General features: G+C 39.5%; 1 protein-coding gene and 1 long non-coding RNA gene across 2 annotated transcripts in view; both read left to right on the top strand.

Moving 5' to 3' along the window:
- The window catches only part of CCDC170 (coiled-coil domain containing 170), a 99,616-nt gene that overhangs the window by 10,247 nt on the left and 68,806 nt on the right, over positions 1-20,563 (top strand). The gene's annotated exons all lie outside the window — the stretch shown is intronic.
- On the top strand, positions 484-9,326 carry LOC128315473 (uncharacterized). The gene is made up of 2 exons (XR_008298262.1): positions 484-903; positions 1,885-9,326. It is a non-coding gene; the product is annotated as an uncharacterized LOC128315473 (long non-coding RNA).

The raw sequence follows: 20,563 nt of genomic DNA, 5'->3' as shown, positions 1-20,563 counted from the left end.
ATCAGCTGCACCTTGATCTTGGACTTCCCATCCTCCAGAACTGTGAGGTATAAACATCTGTAGTTGAAGCCACAGTCTGTGGTGATTTGTTATGGCAGCCCATGCAACTAGGAGTCAGTCTTTGCTAAAGTTAGCCTCACACCCAGCACTCCCCACTTCAGGCCACGGACTTCCAAACAAATATGAAGTGTTATTATGATGGTACACAATGGATGGTGTTTTCGGGGCAGAAACTTTCTTTATAGGCAGGTTTCTCACAACATTTATCCCTAAAGCTTAAGTGTATTAACCTGTGCCTTAAAGAAGTTACTTCTCTGGAGAAATAGTTTCTGCTGCTCAGATTTATACATCCTGGGCAATACCTAGTTACTCTGTTTCTATTGTTTTCTTGTTCACATATCAGGATTTTTTTTTAGTTTTAACTTTTTTTTTTTTTTTTTTTGTATTTAGCAGAGGATTTAGCTCTCTTCGTGTATTTAGCTCTCTTCGTGAGTTCCTGAAGTACAGATACTACATAGGTAGTGAGTATGAAGTTTGTATCTTTAGGTGGGCAAAGATGTTTTCTAATAACTTGGCTTAATCCAGGAGACACTGTGTCCTCTCTTTAGAAGAAAAATACCAACTTGTCAATTCAAAGGAATTTATTCCAATTGTTTTCCTCACTCCCTCTTTCCTGTACTGTAGGTGAGCTCAGTTTCTGCAGGTGGGGATGGGTGTGGTTTTGAATATCTTGGCACTGGGGGAGGAGTATTTGGGCTGAAGACCATCCTTTGCCTTCTCAGCTCCCGCTTGCATTGGGGACTTGGACATGAGTCTCTGTTGATTCCCTGGGCTTTGCTCTGGCTTCTGAAGGTCCAGCTGTGCGGCGTGTTTTTGCTTTCCTTGGAAAAATGGGAAATGAAGGTACCGTCTTCCTTCCCTGCTTGAGGAGTGAGTGCAGGAGGCGGGGCTGCCCTGGGACCCCAAGGGCACAGCAATCTATCATTGTTACTCATCCCACTCCCAGGAGCTAAGCAGCCTCACAGGGCTGGCCGTGCAGCTGACATTCATCTCCATGGGCAACACTGTGGGAACCTAGGGAGTTGGCTGGTGTTTTTATTATTCTCCCCACTCATCTCAGGTGTCAGGTCTCGAGAGGGTGGGCAACATCTAAGCGCTGGTCATGTCTCCTTCTTCCACGAACTGGAGCCACACATTCCCTTCCAGGTGGGAAAATGATTCTCCAGCCTGGTCTGTTCTCTCCTCTACAACTTACGGGAATAAATTTTGTGCTGTGAATCCTCAGGGCTTCATTATTTATATGCAAAGCCATGCTTTTGAAATTTTAAATGATTCTCTTTCAGAAAGCCCAGTTCTGAAAATCTGGGGCATTATAGCTCTTGAAAGCCTCTGTGCATCCTCCAGACGTGAACCTGAGCGACATGCCCATGGGCAGTATCTATTCACAGAGTATACTCTAAGTAATGGAATGAGTTGACTTGATGGAATTATCTAGAATTGACTATTAGAATTTTAGGGAATAGCTGCCAAAGCAATGATTATGGTTTTGGCCACATTGGCTGTTAAATTTTTTGTTTTTTTGTTTTTTTGTTTTTCCTGATAGTAATTAACCAAGTATTTTAAGTCTTTTTTGGTTCATGATTTTAAAATAATGCCATCTGGGTAGAGAACAATGCTTACACTCCTGTTCATGAAGGCAGATGGGTAGGCTGGCACTTCCTTGAAAGCAATATTAAAGTTATTTCAGTGTATCCGAGTTTATGACATAAGGGAGATGAAACTGTAGAAACACTGCCTAGAAGGCATTGATGAGTAATAGAAGAGGTAATACTAAGAGATGGGTAATCTTAATGGGTATCTTAAAATTGCTTGCTCCTTCTGTAGGTTGACACGAATTGCTGAGTACTGAAATGAAGTCCCACAAGAATTAAGGCTCCTCATGACAATTCTTGGTGTTAGGGAATTGCTCTTTTGGAAGATGGTATAAATTATATCTCAAGTCCCTTCTAAGGGAAATATTTCTGTTTGAATGAACAACTTATTCATGTTTGGGGGACACTACTCAGCATAGGAGCTAAAACAATACACCTTGAAAAATTTTTTCAATTTAAAATAATTTATTAAGTATTTTATAACAGACAGAGTGAAAAATCCCATTGGGAAGAGTTCTGGAATCTTTAACATGTGAAAAGATGTGTGTAAGATAATGATAAATAAAATATCTCATCAGGTTGTCAACAGAGATTTTTGTCTCCACCATTTCTCTTGCAGAAGCGATTCCATATGTGACTGTGTTTTCAAATCCGCATTCGTTAGCTTTGGCAGCCACACCCAGTGTGTCACGTGGAGCTCTATCCAATGAATGCTGAAAAACTGCTCGCACTCAGAATACTGCCCGAAGTTCATTAATTTGCCTGTGATTTTCCTTGCATCCAGCCCAGAGAAGTTGCTGACATAAACAGATTTAAAAAAACTTCGTAGAACTTTATGTTGAACTAAACTCCTAGCTTCTAAATGGACTGGTCCTGACCTGTACGACATTTATGAACTTGTAGATAGCAGAACGTATCTTCTAAAAAGTAATTAGAAAGTTTATGAATTTATTAAAGTTATATTCTTTGAGCTTTAACCTTATTATGAAAAGGCATCTCATTACTACAGCGAAGAGATTTTCAGACAGCAATATTGGGAGTGCGAAAATAATTCAGTTTAGGGAGAAATGATTGCTTCAACATTTAACCAGATATGGATTGAACCATATATGTTCCATATATGGAACAACGTGGGCTTTGGAGTCAGACAGTCTTGGTTTTGAACATTGTACACAGCCATTCATTCCATCCCTTATTCATTCTATAGTATTTAACTGATACCCAGTTACTGGGGACACAGTGGTAAACAAAACAGGCGTTTTACTGCCTCTGTGGACCTCATAGTCTAGTGGGGGAAGTAGATAGGAAATAAATGATCGTATAATTAAATAATAGTTACAACTGGTGATTACATGAAGGCTAAGTGCTGGGTGCCATGAAATCAAATACCACAAGGAGTAGTTTAGATTGAGGCTCGGAAGGCCAATTGGAGGACTGGAAGCCGGCCATAATGTGGTTGGGTAGAGCGAACCAGAGTAAGAGAGGTTGAGGGAGAAGGGTAGGGAGGGGGAGGAGAGGAGCCAGAAAAATGAAGCTGTAAGGTTTGATCAAAATTTTTATCCTTTTTGAATCTAAATTTATTTTTTATAGAATGTGGATAGTAGTAACTGCTTCATGTAATTGCTCTCGGAATTATGTAGCATTATACTTAAGTAATGCTTAATACAGACCTAGCATAATAAGTATTTACTACCTAGTGGCTGTAAATATTAATAATAATACCCTTCTGGAGTTTAAATTCAGGTGTGGTGATAATATCCACCTTAAAAATGGAAATAAGAGGGGCTGGTAGTTGCTTAAAGAGCTTCAGGGAAAAGTTCCACATTTATGCTAATTTTAGAAATGAGTTGTTTATTACAGTCACAACTGAGGGAAAAAGGAAAACAAAACATCTCAATGTTTTCTAATTAATGAGTGAATTTAAGTGACATATCAGCGAGGTTACAGAATATAGATACTGAAGTTATAGATAGTTGATTAATGTAATTTCCTGTAATATACATCTAGTATATAAAAGCTTGAGATCAAGCTTGGCTGTTTCTCAGGGCCTGACAAGCTTCTGAAGGCAGGATGAGTTAAAGAAATAATTGCAGACTTAGTAGTTAAGATATTTTCATAACAAGATTCAGAAAGATTACAAATTAAGTAGGAACGGACCTTCATCCTAACAAGGATTAACACATAATTTTGGTTCCTTCAAGATAAGCATTTAAAAATATTTTATACTTTTATCCTTATCTAATAATATGTGGATGGATAATTCATGGCCTTTCCTCCCCAGTGTATCTTGGTCAACTATCTCCTCTTATCTCCAGCTTCTTCTAAAGCTCATGTCTCTGTTCTAGGTTGGTCTCTAGCCAAGGCTAATTTAAAAAAATAAGAGATTTACTACTTTCTATTTTTACAAGAAGTGAGTGAAATTCCACCTAAACTTCTTCTAAGGGGCCATTGTTTAGCCCTAGTAAAGTGTTATTATAAATCAGTAAATAAGTTCATCTAGGTATTTTTTTTGTATTTTTATTTAATTCATTTTTTAAAAATTTGCATCCAAGTTAGTTAGCATATAGTGCAACAATGATTTCAGGAGTAGATTCCTTAATGCTCTTACCCATTTAGCCCACCTCCACTCCCACAACCCCTCCAGTAACCCTCTGTTCTCCATATGTAAGAGTCTCTTATGTTTCATCCCCCTCCCTGTTTTTATGTTATTTTTGCTTCCCTTCCCTTATGTTCATCTGTTTTGTTTCTTAAAATCTTCATGTGAATGAAGTCATATGATAATTGTCTTTCTCTGACTAATTTCACTTAGCATAATACCCTCTAGTTCCATCCACGTAGTTGCAAATGGCAAGATTTCATTCTTTTTGATTGCTGACTAATACTCCATTGTAATATATATACCACCTCTTCTTTATCCATTCATCCATCGATGGACATTTGGGCTCTTTCCATACTTCGGCTATTGTTGATAGTGCTGCTATGAACATGGGGGTGCATGTGTCCCTTTGAAACAGCATACCTGTATCCCTTGGATAAATATCTAGTAGTACAATTGCTGGGTCATAGGGTAGTTCTATTTTTAATTTTTCAAGGAACCTCCATACTGTTGTCTAGAGTGGCTGCACCAGTTTGCATTCCCACCAGCAGTGCAAAAGAGATCCTCTTTCTCCACATCCTCGCCAACATCTGTCGTTGCCTGAGTTGTTAATGTTAGCTGTTCTGACAGGTGTGAGATGGTATTCTCATTGTGGTTTTGATTTGTATTTCCCTGATGATGAGTGATGTTGAGCATTTTTTCATGTGTCTGTTGGCCCTCTGAATGTCTTCTTTGGAGAAGTGTCTTTTCATGTCTTTTGCCCATTTCTTCACTGGATTATTTGTTTTTTTGGGTGTTGAGTTTGATAAGTTCTCTATAGATTTTGGATACTAACCCTTTATCTGATATGTCATTTGCAAATATCTTCTCCCATCCTGTCAGTTGCCTTTTAGTTTTGCTGATTGTTCCCTTTGCTGTGCAGAAGTTTTTATTTTGATGAGATCCCAATAGTTCATTTTTGCTTTTGTTTCCCTTGCCTCTGGAGACGTGTTGAGTAAGAAGTTGCGGTAGTCAAGGTCAAAGAGGTTTTTGCCTGCTTTCTCCTCGAGGATTTTGATGGCTTCCTGTCTTACATTTAGGTCTCTCATCCATTTTGAGTTTATTTTTGTGTCTGGTGTAAGAAAGTGGTCCAGGTTCATTTTTCTGCATGTTGCCGTCCAGTTTTCCCAGCACCACTTGCTGAAGAGACTGTCTTTATTCTATTGGATCTTCTTTCCTGCTTTGTCAAAGATTAGTTGCCCATGTGTTTGTGGGTCCATTTCTGGGTTCTCTGTTCCATTGATCTGAGTGTCTGTTCTTATGCCAGTACCATACTGTCTTGATGATTACAGCTTGAAGTCCGGGATTGTGATGCCTCCTGCTTTGATTTTCCTTTTCCAAGATTGTTTTGACTATTTGGGGTCTTTTCTGGTTCCATACAAATTTTAGGATTGTTTGTTCTAGCTCTGTGAAGAATGCTGGTGTTATTTTGATAGGTATTGCATGGAATATGCAGATTGCTTTGGGTAGGATTGACATTTTAACAACATGGAGCATGGAATATTTTTCCATTTTTTGGTGTCTTCAATTTCTTTCATAAGCTTCCTATAGTTTTCAGTGTATAGATTTTTCACCTCTTTGGCTAGATTTATTCCTAGGTATTTTATGGTTTCTGGTGTCATCTAGGTATTTTTATGTTTGATAGGCTACCCTTAAAGATGTGAACAAAGAGAAGAAGCCTTGCCTTTCTCTTTGTCCGTTTACTCCTCCATCCATTCATTTATTCAACAGATATTGAGTAGTTATCCATTCAGTAGACGTTTATGGAGGTGTTCATCATATCCTAGGAAAGGTACATGGTGCTAGGGATACAAATATAATTGATTTCTAGATTCTGCCTTGAAACCCACAACCTTGTAGCCAAATCATTCATTCATTCATTTATTAATACTGTATATGTATTTCACAAGTGCCTACTCTGTGCCTGGCACTGTTGTAGACACTGGGGACACAGTGCTGAAAAACAGACATAGGGTCTGCCCTGGTGGAGCTTTTATTCAAGTGGTGTACCGAAAAATGAGTGTAGAAGGTAAGGGCTCTGTTCCCCAAACTGGCCTGGTGGCTGTGTGGGGTGCACAAAATTATTTAGGAGAGTTTTAGGAAGAAAATATTTCAATTTTTATTTATCTTAATCTCATTTTACTTTATTTATATTTTGTGTATATTTGGTAATGTACTTAATCTGTATAGTACTTTATATCATTTATGTGTAATAAATATTTAAATTTGTTCCATCAGTTCATACTGATAGGTTGCATAAACAAAAACATTTGCAGACCCCCGGAGGAAGGCATGGATTTAGCATTAGATAGCCTTACAAGTTTGAAGTCAGTTTCCATCACTCGCTATTTGTGGGTCCTTGGGCAGGCCAGAGCTCTTGCATCCTTTGCCAGAAGTGTTGTCAGGATTGACTGCAATAGTGTTAGTGGAGTGCTCATATTGTGTCTGTTTATATCAAGTCCTCAACAAAGTGATAACTGATGTTACCATTGTTATTATTCATGTGATAAATAAATGCAGGCATCTTCAAAGTGATACAGAAACATCCGAGAAGGAACTAGTTAAGCTGTCACCCTAGAGCCATGAAACTATTATAATAGATAATTGCTGGGAATATAAGTTGGTGCTACTTGTACGCAATATGTACCCAAATCCTTAAATTTGTAATTTATATTGACCCAATTATTTTCCTTCCAGGAATTTATCCTAAGGGAACAATCAGAAATTCTAACAGATTTATAATAGTGACAGATAGGAGAGAGAACTAAATGCCCATATAAAAAATAGTCAGGTTTAATTACAACTTTATGATGGAATATTGTGCAGCTTTTAGTATTTTTATTTTTTATTTACCTTTTTAATGTTTTATTTATTTTTGAGAGAGACAGAGTGTGAGCAGGGGAAGGGAAGAGAGAAAGGGAGACACAGAATCGGAAGCAGGCTCCAGGCTCTGAGCCGTCAGCACAGAGCCCGATGTAGGGCTCGAACCCACGGACCAGACCATGAGATCATGACCTGAGCTGAAGTCAGACACTTACCTGACTGAGCCACCCAGGTACCCCCAGCTTTTAATATTTTTAAAGAATATTTGGGGAAACATTAATATTTAGTGATGGATGTAGGATACAAAATTACAGTTTTAGTGTAATCCCAATTACATTTTTTTTTTTTAAAGCACACAGTTTAATTAAATGGTGTTGGGAAAACTAGACAGCTACATGCAAAGGAATGAAACCAGACCACTTTCTTACACCATACACAAAAATAAACTCCAAATGGATAAAAGACCTACAGGTAAGACTTGAATCCATAAAACTTCTAAAAGTAAACATAGGTAGTAATCTCTTGAACATCGGCCTTAGCTACATATTTATGGATATGTCTCTGCAGGCACAAGAAACAAAAGCAAAAATAAACTATTGAGCTTAACACCAGATTAAGCTCTCGTACAGCAAAGGAAACTAACAAAATGAAAAAGCAACCTACTAAAAGGGAGAAGATATTTTTAAATGACATAGTGGTTAAAAGGTTAGCATCCAAAATATATAAAGAACTTATACACCTCAACACCAAAAAAACAAATAATCTAATTAAGAAATGGGCAGAAGACATACAGATATTTCTCCAAAGAAGACACACAGATGGCCAACAGACACATGAAAAGATGCTCAACATCACTTTTCATCAGGGAACTGCAAATCAAAACTACAAGAAGATCACCTCACACCTGTCGAATGGCTAAAATAAAAAATACAAAAAACCCACAAGTGTTAGCAAGGATGTGGAGCAAAGGAAACTCTCTTGTACTGTTGGTGGGAATATAAATTGGTACAGCCACTGTGGAAAACAGTATGAAGGTTACTCAAGAAATTAAAAATAGAACTACCCTATGACCTAGGAATCACACTACTGGGTATTTACCCAAAGAATACAAAAACACGAATTCAAAAGGATATATGCACCCCTGTGTTTATTGCAGCATTATTTATAATAGCCAAATTATAGAAGCAGCCTGTTTCTATTGATAGATGAATGGATAAAGAAGATGTGGTACATGTAAAGTGGGATATTATTCAGCCATCAAAAAGAATGAAATCTTGACACTTGCAACAATATAGACGGAGCTAGAAAATATAGCACTAAGTATGTCAGAGAAAAACAGATACCTTATGATTTCACTCATATGTGGAATTTAAGAAACAAAAAAAAAAGACAATCCAAAAAAGTCTCTTAATTACAGAGAACAAACAGATGGTCACCAGAGGGTAGGTGAGTGGGGGATGGGGATGGGTGAAATGGGTGAAGGGCATTAACCGAACACTTATTGTGGAGCGCCTGGCTGGCTCAGTTGGTGGAGCATGTGACTCCTGATCTCAGGTTGTGAGGTCAAGCCCCACATTGAGTGTAGAGATCACTTAAAATTAAAATCTAAAACAAACACAAAAAAGAGTATACCAGGAGCACCTGGGTGGCTCAGTCAGTTAAATGTCCGACTTTGGCTCAGGTCATGATCTCACGGTTCGTGAGTTCAAACTCTGCATCGGGCTCTCTGCTGTCAGTGCAGGGCTTGCTTTGGATCCTCTGTCCCCCTCTCTCTGCTTCTCCCCACTCTCTCTTTCTCTCTCTGCCCCTCCCTAGCTCACATGCACTCCCTCTCTCTTTCTCAAAGACGAATAAACATTAAAACATTTTTTTGAACATTTATTCATTTTTGAGAGTGAGAGAGACAGAGCATGAGTAGGGCAGGGGCAGAGAGAGGGAGACACAGAATCCAAAGCAGGCTTCAGGCTCCGAGCTGTCAGCAAAGAGCCTGATGTGGGGCTTGAACGCATTAACTGTGAGATCATGACTTGAGCTGAAGTTGGATGCTTAACTGACTGAGCCACCAGGCGCCCCAAATAAACATTTTTCAAAAAATTAAAAAAAAGTGTACTTACCATGGTGAGCATTGAGTAATGTATAGAATTGTTGAATCACTATATTGTACACTTGAAACTAATATAATACTGTCTATTAACTATACTGGAATAAAAAATAAAAACCCTTCTAATTCAATATCTTTATTGAAAAAAAATACAGTATTCCAAAATACCCTTAATACTCGTGCTCTGTTAAAAGAAATTGAGTCTTCTTTTCATTGGATAAGGCAGAGCTGCGATTAGAAAAACTGAGATGTTGGGGCTCCTGGGTGGCTCAGTCGGTTAAGTGTCCAACTTCAGCTCAGGTCATGATCTTGCGGTTCATGGGTTCAAGCCCTGCGTAGGGCTCTGTGCTGACAGCTCAGAGCCTGGAGCTCGCTTCAGATTCTGTGTCTCCCTCTCTCTGTCTGCCCCTTCCCTGATCATGCTCTATGTTTCAAAAATAAACAAACATTAAAAATTAAAAAAAAAAAACCTGAGAGGTCAAACCTTTGGGAGATTTGCTTTAAGTACTAATCCTGATGTAATTCTAAGATGTATGTATATATATATCATCCTGATGTAATTCTAAAACACACCCCATATACAGCATGTGTGTGTGTGTGTGCATGTATGTAAATCCCAACTGACTCACTGAGCCAGGGACTGTTTCCATTCACTCTTTGTAACAATTCACAAGTAGGAACTGTTGTTATTTCCTCACCTGAAAATGAGGCAATTAAGGCCTGAAAAGGAAATTCCATAGCCAAATAAACAACTGGTAGTAGATCTAGAGGCCATGATTGCTTTTCTGTGGTGTATGATTTAAAACATACATCTAGGTAGGTTTATTGAACGGACGTTGTAAAGTGATCCTGCCAGTGGGGGAGGCACTTTGGCACACAGTCCACGAGTGCAATTCTCCTTTGAATTCTATGTGAGTGTTCACAGTTTGTGGTGTCCATCAGTATAGGACATGGTCAAGTGTAGTATATCCATAAGATGGGAATCTAAAAAGCAGTTAAAAGAATGGAACTATCTGTTTAGGGCAACGTGAATAGATATCAAAAACATACTGTTTAAAAAAATATTTTTTAATGTTTATTTTTGAGAAAGAGAGAGAGAGTGTGCGTGTGTGCAAGTGGGGGAGGGGCAGAGAGAGGGGGAGATAGGGAATCCGAAGCAGACTCCAGGCTCTGAGCTTTCAGCACAGAGCCTGATGTGGGGCTCCAACTCACGAACCACGAGATCATGACCTGAGCCAAAGTCAGACACTCAACTGACTGAGCCACCCAGGCACCCCAAAAACATACTGTTTCTAAAATAAGGTAAATGAGAGCAAAACTAACAGATGTCATTTATGTTTAAAAATGTATGTTAAATAAGGGGCGCCTGGGTGGCTCAGTCGGTTAAGCGTCCGACTTTGGCTCAGGTCATGATCTCGTGGTCCGTGAGTTTGAGCCCCGCGTCGGGCTCTGGGCTGATGGCTCGGAGCCTGGAGCCTGCTTCCGATTCTGTGTCTCCCTCTCTCTCTGCCTCTCCCCCGTTCATGCTCTGTCTCTCTCTGTCTCAAAAATAAATAAATGTTAAAAAAATATATATGTTATATAAGATAATATATCTCTTTAGGTGTAAGTAAAAATGCAAAAAGATATTTCTTTAATGGTCTGAAGAATACTTACCAAACTTATCTAATAATTACCTCTGGAGTGGAGGAAGAGGTCAAAATAAGAGGTCATGGAGAAAGGAAATTGTAGCTACATTTGTCATCTTCTAATTTCTTAAAAGTGGCTATTAATTTTAATGTTAAAATTAATGTCTTAATTAAGTCGAAGACAACTGAAAGCAGTGTGTTTACAGAGTGCAGTTTACTAGGTTCTCAACTGTCACATCCTAATCTTCAGACTTAAGAAACTGAGTACTGTGTTTCTGCATTCCTTCCTGGCTGTGGAGTCCACAGGAAACCCCAAATTTGAACCTCTGCATGCACAAAGAAGGCAGAGGCAGAAAGAAGAATCGTTGAGTTCCCAGCAATACTTGGAATGAGTTTGTTAAGCAACTACAACATTTTGACTACATTTGGGACAGGAAATTCACATGAAAAGAAATAGAATAGAATAGAAATAGAATATAATATATTATATAATAGAATATAAATAGAATATAAATAATATTATGGCCAGAATAGTGTCTTCAAGGATTAAAAAGAAAAGAATTCAATGATTTTTAATGTTTTCATTAACTGTAAAAAGATCTCCAGCTAATAAAGGACAAGCCCAGAGAAGGAGAGTGACCTAAAATAGCTTGTGTGTTGCACTAAGTGCTTTCTCTTCCAAGGTGGCTGGCCCTTAACTCGGCCCAAACAAAACCCAATAAAAACAATGCTGCGTCATCACTTCTAGTAATGTTGTTCTGTAAAAAGGAAGCCGCAAAGTCCAGCCTACACACTCCTGATGGTAACAAAGCCTCCACAGAGGCCTGCCTTGTAAAAAAAAAAAAATATATATATATATATATATATATATATATTAAAAAAAAAAAGAAAATGGCAGGAAAATGTTAGCAACAGACAATCCCTCTGGCTTTCACTGTCAAAAGAATTCAAATCCGGTTTCACCTTCCTGTAAGAGTCCCTGCAAGGAGACGAAGCAAGATCCACAATTAAGTTTTTAGAATTCATTTTTCTCTGTTTTGTGTCCAGGATGGATTGGATTAATGGCCGATTTCAAACCTTGAACCTCAGTGCTTAGCAACTCTCGTTGCTTAATGAAGAGGCGAAGGATGTCTTTGGCACGCTCAGTAGGACAGACTGAAGTGAGGAGACTCCCATTTCGGGAGCTCTTCCTTCTGAAACAGGGAGCCTGTTTATAATCTGTATAACCTGAGCTGGCTCCACCTCCCCAGGACCTGCATCCCATCCTCCATGCAGGCCCCCCAGGGGCACAGCAGGCGGCTGGGGAAGATGGAGGGATCAGAGCCAAGGAAGAAAACCAACTAGTGGACAGCATATTCACCTTAATAGCAGTTTCTTCACTCTTCTCTTATTTGCAATTTAGAAGTCTTCCTAACCCATTGTTCCTCCAATTTTCTGCAGAACCTGACCAATCAGAACTCCCACTGACCCACTGCTGTCTTTCACCTATCCTCCCTCGCAGCCTAGGCTTTCACTTCACAGCACTTAACACAATGGCAAGCGATAAATTATGTGTGTAATTACGTATTTCATGTCCCCCTCCCTCAGAAGACTGTGATGTTTGCTAAGCTGTCCTTAGCACCTACTCAGGACCTCACAATGAAAACGCTCAATAATTATTTGTGGAATAAGTGAATGAATGGATGGAGGACTGTTCTTACTAATACTTTGGTGTTCCCATTTGATTCACTCCAGATCTTGTCCAGTTTTCATCTGTTATTCCAGATTCCGTCAGCTGATTGACTTCTACTGAGCCCCCTGCTCCAGCAGTGGGCTGGTTAAGGAAGCCCACAGATTCTTCCACCATGCCCCATTTCAGCCTATCCTTCTCCAGTAGCATTAACAAACCAAAAACCATGGATGTATGTGTGTCAGAACCCCGAGAGAAGAGTTGCCTTCCTTTTGACTCTGTGGGTGTTCTGAAACATGCTCCCCAGTAACTGAATAGCTTCTATACCATGGCAGGATCATAAACTAAAAGCAAATCCCCATCCTTCTAGTGTTTCCCATAGTCTTTGCAGGTTATCAAAGGTCTAGATCTCAGAGAACTTCTAACTTCCATCCAAAGTTTCAGCTTCCTTCCTTCCTTCCTTCCTTCCTTCCTTCCTTCCTTCCTTCCTTCCTTCCTTCCTTCCTTCCTTCCTAACAGAGCGTGGGCATGCATGAGTGGGAGAGGGATGCAAAGGGGCAGAGAGAAAGAGAGAGAGAGAGAGAGTGAGAGAGGGAATTCCAAGCAGGCTCCACACTCAGCATGGAGCCCGATGTTGGCCTCTATCCATGACCCTGGGATCATGATGTGATCTGAAATCAAGAGTCTGATGCTGAACTGACTGAGCCACCCAGGCGCCCCTCAGGTTTATTTCTTATCCAATGTTAAAAAAAATGAAAAAGAAAAGAAAGTAAGTAAATGACAGTAAAGAAGTATGGAAAGAGGGAAAAAAAATCAGAGGATGTGAAAGCGTATCATGCACGTGCTGTTGGTGCTGTGCGCTTGTAGGAGGTGGACCACAGTTTGACTTAGGTCTTCCAAGAGCATCAGCAGGAGTCTTACAATTTACTTGGACCACAAGGTAAACCAAACAAGTTGCCTGGTAACAGCACACCTATTCACTGTGGGAAACCATTTCAAATTTCAAAACCCATGAAACAATGCAAGCATGATGTGAGCCCTTGTTCAGTAAAAGCACTTGTATAGTAGAGTCAAAACGATGGGGTCCAAGTTAGACACCTGTCTGAGGTTCTGGCTTGTCAAGGATTATTTTCAAGTAGAGCATAGCATGAATGAATGCACATTCTTCAGCTGAGCCTCTGAATGCCATTTGACAACATTAATTTAGTTAATATCAGAAACGTATTTCTGAACTTCTTATCTGGGTATTAAGACTACATTCCTCATCATCTGGATCCAACCTCCTGCTGAGACTAGTGAAGAATGTCCTATTACTTTAGGGTAGAGGGCTCCTCTATCTAACTCCAGCTTACCAAGCCCTCAAATGTCATATATGTAATGTATGTAATAATTGTAAGACATTTCAACATTAGGCTTCAAAATGGAGTCGCCAAAGCTTCATCTAAAAATAAATGTAGGCGGATGCAGTCGCCTCCTGGCTGACCTCCCTTTCTCCTATCTCCCTTTGTACTGATCTAACCTTTTCAGTGCCACAAAGGAGACACAGTGACATGCAGACCTGATCAGGTCCCTCCCGCTGTGCAAAAGCTATTCACTTAGATAAGGTGAGGAATAAACAGACTCCTTAAGTCAGCCAAATCACTTCACCAGTGTCTAATATCTAGACAAAACTTCAGTCACGTGGAAAAATTAGATTTGTCTAAACTAGCCATGTATCTTGAAGCATAACTGTTTCATGCTCCTGGTGCCTTCCACCTCCTTCCCAGGCTCCTTCTTCACATGACAAGAGTTAGAATTAGCTTTTCTGTGAAGCTTTCGTGTGACACCAAGGCAGAAATTTTTATTCCAATTACTACTCCTGCCCTCATTCTCATCTTGTTTTATCTAGTGTGTTTAATAATTGTGCAATCAATTAAAAATTTTTATTATGAAAAAGAAACCATACTGATCTATTTTGGTACATTTCTTTATAGTACTGTTCCTATACATATATACCGTGTTCTTAAAAAAATTTATTATTAAGGTGTAGTTGACACATAATGTTAGAATAGTTGCAGGTGTACAGCATAATTATTTGACAATTCTCAGTGCTCACCACAGTAAGTGGTGTCACCTTCTATCACATGCAATGTTGTTATAATATTATTGACTATTTTCCTTAGGCTGTACCTTTCATCTCTGTGACTTATTTATTTTACAACTGTAACTTTGTACTTCTTAATTCCTTTTACCTATTTCATCCATCCCCCTTCCTAGCTCCCCTCTGGCAGCCATCCGTTTGTTCTCTGCATCTAAGTCTGTTTGGTGTTTTGGTTGTTCAGGTGTTTGTTTTGTTTTTTAAATTCCACTTCGAAGTGAAATCATATGATATTTGTCTGTCTCTGTCTGACTTATTTCACTTAGCATTATACCCTCTAGGTCCATCTGTGTTGTTGAAAATGGCAAAAATCTCACTATTTTTTATGGCTGAATAACATTCCATCTCTCTCTCTCTCTCTCTCTCTCTCTCTCTCGCACACACACACACCCACACACCCAAATCTTCTTTATCCATTCATCTATTGGTGGATATTTAGGCTGCTTCCATATCTTGCCTCTTGTAAATGATTCTGCAATAAACACAGAGATGTGTATATCTTTTCAAATTAGTTTTTTCATTCTCTTTGCAAATATTGAACCACCCTTACACCCTAAGAATAAATCCCACTTGATTGTAGTGAGTGATTTTTTAATGTATTGTTGGATTCAGTTTGGTAATTTATCTGGTTTTGGTATCTGGGTAATGCTGGCCTCAGAATGAATGTGGAAGCTTTCTTTTCCTCTTCTGTTTTTTTGGCATATTTTGAGAAGGATAGGTATTAACATTTCTTTAAATGTTTGGCAGAATGTGCTTATGAAGCCATCTGGTCCTGGACTTTGGTTTGTTGGGAGTTTGTTGATTGCTGATTCAATTTCATTGCTGGTAACTGGTCTGTTCAAATTTTTTATTTCTTCTTGATTCCATTTTGGGAGGTTATATGTTTTTAAGAATTTATCCACTTCTTCTAGGCTGTCCAATTTGTTGGCATATAATTTTCATAATATTCTCTTGTAATCATTTGTATTTCTGTGGTGTTGGTTGTTATTTCTCCTCTTTCATTCCTGATTTTGTTTGAGTCCTCTCTCTCTCCCTCCCTCTCTCTCTCTCTCTCTCTCTCTCTCTCTCTTTTTTTGGATGAGTCTGGCTAAAGGTTTATCAATTTTGTTGATCTTTTCAAAGAACCAGCACCCAGTTTCATTGAATGTTTTGTTTGTTTTTTTTAGTTTCTATTTCGTTTATTTCTGCTCTGATCTGTTTCCTTCCGTCTAGTCATTTTGTTTGTTCTTTTTCTAGCTCTTTTAAGTGTAAGATTAGATTGTTCATTTGAGATTTTTCTTGTTGAAGAAGAGGAAGGAAAGCTTCCACATTCATTCTGTGAGGCCAGCATTACCTGATACCAAAACCAGATAAATACACTAAAAAAAAAAAAAAGTGAGAGAACGACCTATATAAACTTCCCTCCTGAAACAGCTTTTACCACAACCCAAAGATTTTCAACTGTTGTTCATCTTCATTTGTCTTGACATATTTTTTTGATTTCCTCTTTGATTTCTTGGTTGACCCACTGATTGTTTAGTATGTGATATTTTTTCTTGCATTTTTATTTTATTATTATTTTTAAAATATAATTTATTGCCAAACTGGCTAACATGCTGTGTGCAAAGTGTGCTGTTGGTTTTTGGGGCAGATTCCCGTGGTTCATCGCTTACATACAACACCCAGTGCTCATCCCAGAAAGTGCCCTCCTCAGTGTCAGTAGCATGATATTTAACCTCCATGTATTTGTGCTCTTTCCAGATTTTTTCTTTTGGTTGATTTCTAGTTTCCTAGCCTTGTGGTTAGAAAAGATGAATGGTGACCTTGATCTTCTTGAATTTGCTGAGGCTTGTTTTGTGGCCTAATATGTGATCTATTCTGGAGAATGTTCCATGTGCTCTTGAAAAGAATGTGTATTTACTCTGCTCTTTTAGGGTAGAATGTTATGAATATATTAGATCCATCTGGTCCAGTGTCATTTAAAGCCACCGTTTCTTTGTTGGTTTTCTGTTTGGATGATCTATTCAGTGATGGGAGTGAGGTGTTAAAGTCTCCTATTATTATTTTACTATCTATTAGTTCCTTTATGTTTGTTATTAGCTCCTTTATGTACTTGGGTGCTTCCATGTTGGGTGTATAAATTTTCACAATTGTTATATATTCTTGTTGCATTGTTCTCTTTATGATTATACAATGTCCTTCTTTTGTCTCTTGTTACAGTCTTTGTTTTAAAGTCTGTTTTGTCTGATGTCATTATTGCTCTCCTGGCTTTCTTTTCACTTCCATTTGCGTGGTAAATGTTTTTTGTTGTTTCACTTTCAGTCTCCATTGTCTTTAGGTCTGAACTGAATCTCTTATAGGCAGCATATAGATGGGTCTTGCTTTTCTTTAATCCATTCTGTCACCTTATATTCTTTGACTGGAATGTTTAGTCCATTTACATTCAAAGTAATTATTGATAAGTAGGTACTTATTGCCATTTTGTTACTTGTTTTATGGTGGTTTTGTAGTCCTTCTTTGTTCCTTTCTTCTCTTGCTCTCTTCTCTCATGGTTTTCTGGCTTTCTTGGGTTCCTTTCTCTTTATTTTTTGCATATCTATTATTGGTTTTTGGTTTGTGGTTACCATTAGGTTTATATATAACATGCATATAGCAGTTAAGTTCATGGTCGCTTAAGTTTGAACTCATTCTTCACTCCTATCCCCCCACATTTTAGGTATAGGGTGTCATACTTCACATCTTATTTTTACAGCTTTTGTGTTTCCTACTTTTCTTACTCCTCCTTCTACTCAAAGAGTACCCTTTAACATTTCTTGTAGGGCTGGTTAGTGATCATGAACTCCTTTAACTTTTGTTTGTCTGGGAACTCTTTGTCTCTCCTATTCTGAATGATGGCCTTGCTGGATAGAGTATGCTTGGCTGCAGGTTTTTTTCTTTCAGCACTTTGAATATATCATGCCATTTCCTTCTGGCCTGCAAATTCTCTGCTGAAAAATCAGCTAATAGCCTTATGGTGTTTCCCTTGTATGTAACTGTTTTCTTTTCTCTTGCTGCTTTTAAAAATCTCTCTTATCACTGCTTTTTGCCATTTTAATTACTATGTGTCTTGGTGAGGACTTCTTTTGGTTGATATTGTTGGGGGTTCTTTGTGCCTCCTAGATCTGGATTTCTGTTTCCTTCCCCAGATTTGGGAAATTTTTAACTATTATTTCTTCAAATAAATTTTCTGCCCCCTTTTCTCGCTCTTCTCCTTGTGGGATCCCTGTAATGTGAACGTTATTATGCTTGATGGTGTCACTGAGTTCCCTAAGACGTTTTCATGTTTTTAAGAATATATATATACACACACATGTATATATTTTTGAGAGAGTGAGAATGTGAGTGTGAGCAGGGAAGGGCAGAAGGCGAGTGGTGGTGGTGGGGGGAGCGGGGAGAATCCCAAGCTGGCTCCATGCTCAGTGTGGAGCTCGAGGAGGGGCTCAGTTCCACAACCATAGGATTATGACCTGAGCCGAAACTGAGTCAGACACTCAACTAACTAAGCCACCCAGGTGCCTCTATTTTCATTTATTATTATTATTTTTTTCTCTCTTCTGTTCCGCTTGTTTACTTTCCTTTACTCTGTCTTCCAGGTCACTGATAGTTCTCCTTCCTCTAGTCTACTATTTATTCCATGCAGTGTGCTTTTAATTTCTGTTATTGAGTTCTTCATCTCTGACTGGTTCTTTTTTATGTTTTCAGTCTGTTTGTTAAGGGTCTCATTGAGATCCTTCACTCTTCTTTCAAGTCCAGTGCTAGTATCTTTATGACCATTACTTTAAATTCTTTATCAGGCATATATCTTATCTCTGTTTTGTTTAGGTCTCTGTGATCTTGTCCTGTTCTGTCATTTGGAACATATTCCTCTGCCACCTCATTTTGTCTAACTCTCTGTGTCTGTTTCTATGTGTTAGGAAAGTCAGCTACATCTCCTGCTCTTAAAAGTGGTGGCCTTATGAAGAAGCAGTCCTGTAGTGCCCTGTGGTGCAATTTCCCCTGTTTACCAGAACCTGGCGCTAATAGGGGTGTCTCCTATGTGAGCTGTGTATGCCCTTCTGTTGTGGCTGAGCCCCTTTTGCTTTTAGACCAGTCATCTGTAATGGCTCTCTTTGCCTATTGTGGTGGGCAGTGTGTGGTTTTTGTGGTGTTAGTTGGCCAGTCTGAAGTCACATTGAGCTTAAGTTGTCATACCAGGCATTTATCAGAGGTGCAGTAGCACTGAACTTCAGGAGAATGTGGAGGCAGGCACTACTGGCAAGGTCTGCACCAGCTGCTAGGACCAAGGCAGACTGGGTTGGAGGAGGTGGGTTCGCAGAAGCCTGCAGTGGCTGGATGTGTGGTGTTAGCAAGGCTTACACTGGGCATCTGTGGGAGGGGACCTGCAGGCCCCAGGACTGAGGCGGGCCTGGATCTGCAGGAAAACGTGTGGGCAGGGCACACCTTTAGCAGATTAGGTAGCTGGAGTGTTGGCCCAGGGATGGTTTCCGCAGGTGTTGCTGTGCTTATGGTGAGGCGTGGGGGAGGAAAATGGTAACACCACTTCCTTTGTTCCTAGAGAAGTCTCCCAGTGATTCCTGCCCCACTAGCACATACTCTGAGACTAGTAAACAAATCTCCCTTCCATATACCCCAGGTGTTTTTTAAATTCCTGCTTCCATGCTATATCTCCGCAGGGGTTACTTGTTGTGCTGTCTCTTTAAGGGCAGGGACTCAGGTTCCTTTTGTGCTCCTGGCTCTCCTACAGCCTGCTGATTTTTAAAGTTCCAGGTTTTTAAAGTTGCAGGTTTTAAACCCCATTGATTGTAAGAAATTGTGAAATTTGGCCCCTCTGGTTTTCAAAGCCAAATGTTACGGGGATTCGTCTTCCCCATGTAGGCTCCCTCATGTGAGAGTCTGTTTCTCCCCCCTCTCTGCACCTATGGTATCCCTTCCTTCTGGGGACAGTCCTGCAGGTCTCTTTGCTCCTGATTTCTGTGCTTCCTGTCCTCTTCCATGTGACCTCTTCCCTACAGTTAACTGTGGAGAATCTGTTCGGTTAGTCTTTGGGTGATTTTCTGGGTTATTTACACTGATGTGACTGTTACTAATTGTATTCATGGGATGAGGTGAGTGTAGGGTCCTCCTACTCTGCCATGCTCCCCAGAAGTTGAATTAATGAATAAGAGTGACATCCGAGAGGCAGAAGATTGGAAAATAATGTAAAAATAATCAGCTTTTCCACAAAACTTGATTTTGTGTAGAAATGTCTTCACTAAAACTTTTCCCACAACTGCTAAGATGCAGATACTCAGATTTGTTTCCTGGATTCCACACCCCTCACACTATGCCCTGCAGGCACCAGTGAGACCCAGAGACCAAATCCACATATGCAGAGAAAGAAAAGCAGGAGGACCAGGAAAGTCCCTCAAATTAGGGAGAAGAACTGATGAGTGGTCAAAAATTGACTGGAGCATTGATTATGCTGGAGGAATGCAATTCGCAAAACTTAATTTATGCCCTGTAAATTAGGGAAGAAACCACTTGGTGAAAAGGAGTTGGAGAGTAGGGGAAACGGTCTTAGAAGGGATTGCTTACTGGGACAGCACTGGAAGCTTGAAGAGTGGGGAGAGAGAGACACAGAGAGAGAGAGAGACAGAGAGAGTCTGCTGGAAGCATCCCATACTGGGAGAGCCTCAGTCACACACGTGTGCGCTAGAGCGTGGAATAATGCTGGGAAAAAAAGGAAAGATTGGTTATGGGAGAGGGAGATAGGAATGGATTAGGAGCTTTTGTGTGTCAGAGGTAGGCAGTGATTTTCTTCTCATTTTTTTGTCCGTGGGATAATAAGACAACTAAATATCATAGTAGCAAGACTGGCCCAAGACACTGTCCCCAGGTCAGATAATTGGGCACATTGGGTA

This window comes from Acinonyx jubatus, chromosome B2, assembly GCF_027475565.1.
Source record: "Acinonyx jubatus isolate Ajub_Pintada_27869175 chromosome B2, VMU_Ajub_asm_v1.0, whole genome shotgun sequence".
In the NCBI taxonomy this organism is placed as follows: domain Eukaryota; kingdom Metazoa; phylum Chordata; class Mammalia; order Carnivora; family Felidae; genus Acinonyx; species Acinonyx jubatus.
This window is presented reverse-complemented; position numbering and strand designations above follow the sequence as displayed.